The sequence below is a fragment of the Eretmochelys imbricata genome, chromosome 14 (assembly GCF_965152235.1).
Source record: "Eretmochelys imbricata isolate rEreImb1 chromosome 14, rEreImb1.hap1, whole genome shotgun sequence".
NCBI classification, from domain to species: domain Eukaryota; kingdom Metazoa; phylum Chordata; order Testudines; family Cheloniidae; genus Eretmochelys; species Eretmochelys imbricata.
The window spans coordinates 27,958,389-27,961,939 of record NC_135585.1 but is presented as its reverse complement, the minus strand read 5'-3'; the positions used below and the strand labels follow the sequence as shown (position 1 = coordinate 27,961,939).

The window sequence follows — 3,551 nt, the reverse complement described above, 5'->3', positions numbered from 1 at the left end:
CTCGGTACAAGTGCATGTCCACTTGGGGACCCGTGACCTGCGGTGATAACAGTGACCCAAAACAGCCTTCTTAAAACAGTGTTGTTTAATCTTAACAGTAGGAACACAGCACAGCAAGAGACAAGGCAGGCTATGCTTCCTCGAAGAACCCCCCAGCCTCTGGAGGTCAGGAGGCAATTGCACCCTCTAAACCATCTCAACAAACCAGGCTCTCCTCTATTCAGGAGGGATGCAGTCCTGGGAAAGCTGGGCTAGCAGGCCCACCATGGGTGGGCAGAGGTAGCATGTCACGGTTAATTGTCCTTGGTGTTTGCAGAGGAGCTCTTCTCTGAGCTATTGTCCATCTTCCTAGGTCGTTTCCTGGACACCCGGCTGTTGAATTAACCCAATAGGTGCATACAAAAACATCTGTACAATATTCAGACAAGCATCATACAGTATTCACAGACTTCTACAGTGTAGCCCATAGAGCTCGCTTTAGCATTTATTTTATTCAGCAGTAATGCAAGGAACCTACAGGCCTGTATCCTGTAAGACTGGGGTTGTTAATTAGTTTTTGTCAAGGTCCAAATTTCTTAGTCAAGGTATAGTCAAGGTCCAGACTTCAGAGAAACATTTTTCACACCATAGTAACAATAATAACAACAACAAGTAATTTAAAAGATTTTGAAGTCCATTCAAAAACATCTGGCAGTCCGGATTTGGCCCGCAGTCCACCTATTGACTACCCCTGACATAACATATTATAAAAGTTGTATCCCAGACTGTGTGCAGGGGGAGAGAGAGATGTAGCCCTTGGGAGGTGCCAGGATGATGGCCACTGGTGCTAATGAGAAAGGTGATGGTGATGAGGAAGATAATGGCTAACATTTCTGGTTGTTCTGCAAGGGATGGTGGGAGTATATGGATGTTCACATGTACAGTATGTATTATTTCAGTCTACCTTGCTGGGTTAGAGTGTTTGTGAATTTGCTGAATGTATTAATAAACGATTACAAAGACAGAAGGGTTCCTAAAGTGTGAGTGTTGCAACCGTGGACATCGGCGTTCCCAACTGAACAGTAACTTTAATAACACTTGGCCTGATACTGGGACAAGAACCTTCAATACCTCGGAGTGAAAACTGGGAATTCTTAAGTAATCAATATAATTAATATACGATTCATAGATCAGGCTACAACAGGCAACTCCAAATCCATCACAAGACTATTAAAATAATATTTTTCCCCCCACTTTTCAAATAAATATTTTTCTGGCCATCACCCTTCTCAGGGCTTCCTTTACCTCCTTGTTCCTCAGGCTGTAGATCAAAGGGTTCAGCATTGGAGACACCACTGAGTAGAACAGGGAAAGCAGTTTGTCGCTGCCGAGTGAGTAGCTGGATTTGGGCTTCAGATATTCACGATGCCAGACCCAAAAAACAAGGTCACCACGATGAGGTGGGAGGAGCAGGTGGAGAAAGTTTTGCTCCTGCCCGCGACTGACGGAATAGTGAGGATAGCGTGGAGGATACGGATGTAGGATACAAGGATGAGCAGGAAGGGGACCATGATGAAGGTGGCAGAGATGGTGTAAACAGCTATTTCATTCCTGTAGGTATCCGTGCAGGCCAACTTCAGCAGCGGGGGCAGGTTGCAGAAGAAGTGGTTGATGCTAATAGGTCCACAGTAGGGCAGAGGGAATATGAAAGTTGTCTGCCCGACTCCCACCAGCACCCTGATGAGCCAGGACACACTTGAGAGCTGGAGACACACACCTCTGATCATCATGGTCGTGTAGCGCAGTGGGTGACATATGGCCATGTAACAGTCATATGCCATGGCAGCCAGCAGGCAACACTCAGTGATCCCCAGGAAGGAGAAGAAATACATCTGTGTGGCACAGCCCAGGAAGGAAATACTCTTGTCCTCGGAGAATAAGTTCACCAGCATCTTGGGGGTAGTGGACGAAGTATAACCCATTTCCAGAAAGGACAAATTCCAAAGGAAGAAATACATGGGGGACTGAAGGGCAGGGTCCACCACCGTGATCATAATGAGGAGGATGTTGCCCACCATGGTGATGAGGTACAACAGCAGCACCAGAAAAAAAAAGTGAAACTTGGAGCTCCAGGATGTTGGAAAAAGCCACAAAGAAGAACTGTATCACAACTGTGTGGTTCCTGCTAGCCATGTCCTACAGTTGTTTTCTATCTGTGGAGATAATAAAATCACAGAGGCATAGGACTGGAAGGGACCTCGAGAGGTCATCTAGTCCAGTCCCCTGCACTCATGGCAGGACTAAATATTATCTAGACCATCCCTGACAGGTGTTTGTCTAACCTGCTCTTAAAAATCTCCAATGATGGAGATTCCATAACTCCCTAGGCAATTTATTCCATGCTTAAGCACCCTGACAGTTAGGAAGTTTTTCCTAATGTCCAGCCTAAACCACCCTTGCTGCAATTTAAGCTCATTGCTTCTTGTCCTATCCTCAGAGGTTAAGGAGAACAGTTTTCCTCCCTCCTCCTTTTAACAACCTTTTATGTCCCCTATCAGTCTTCTCTTCTCCAGACTAAACAAACCCAATTTTTTTTAATCTTCCCTCATAGGTCATGTTTTCTAGACCGTTGATCATTTTTCTTGCTCTTCGCTGGACTTTCTCCAATTTGTCCACTTCTTTCCTGAAATGTGGCGCCCAGAACTGAACAGAATACTCCAGTTGAGGTCTGATCAGTTGGGAGTAGAGTGGAAGAATTACTTCTCATGTCTTGCTTACAACACTTCTGCTAAGACATCCTAGAATGAGGTTTGCTTTTTTTTGGAACAGTGTTACACTGTTGACTCATATCTAGTTTGTGATCCACTATGAGCCCCCAGATCCCTTTCCGTAGTGCTCCTTCCTAGGCAGTCATTTCCCATTTTGTATGTGTGCAACTGATTGTTCCTTCCTAAGTGGAGTACTTTGCATTTGTCATTATTGAATTTCATTCTATTTACTTCAGATCATTTCTCCAGTTTGTCCAGATCATTTTGAATTTTAATCCTATCCTCCAAAGCACTTGCAACCACTCTCATCTTGGTGTGGTCCGCAAACTTTATAAGAGTACTCTCTATACCGTTATCTAAATCACTGATGAAGATATTGAACAGAACCCAACCCAGAACCAATCCCTGTGGGACCCCACTCATTATGCACCTCCAGCATGACTGTGAACCACGGATAACTACTCTCTGGGAATGGTCTTTCAACTAGTTATGCACCCACCTTATAGTAGCTCCATCTAGATTGTATTTCCCTAGTTTGTTTATGAGAAGGTCACGTGAGACAGTATCAAAAGCCTTACAAAATCCAAGATATACCACAGCTATCGCTTCCCCCCTATCCACAAGGCTTGTTACCCTGTCAAAGAAAGCTATCAGGTTGGTTCATTAACTGGTTAAGTTGGGTTGCAGCGGGGTGGTCACCTGCTCCAGCCTTAAAGGGCTTAAAACAGCCCAGGACTGTGGCTGGGAGCAAGCAGTTCCCAGGCTGATTGGGGGAAGCAGGCTCAGCTGTGGCCACACCCCAAT

At 45.2% G+C, this 3,551-nt stretch overlaps 1 pseudogene; it reads right to left on the bottom strand.

Annotated features, from left to right (window-relative positions):
- Window positions 1-1,209: 1,209 nt before the first annotated feature.
- LOC144274944 (olfactory receptor 10C1-like) lies at window positions 1,210-2,172 on the bottom strand (annotated as a pseudogene).
- Between the last annotated feature and the right edge of the window lie 1,379 nt (window positions 2,173-3,551).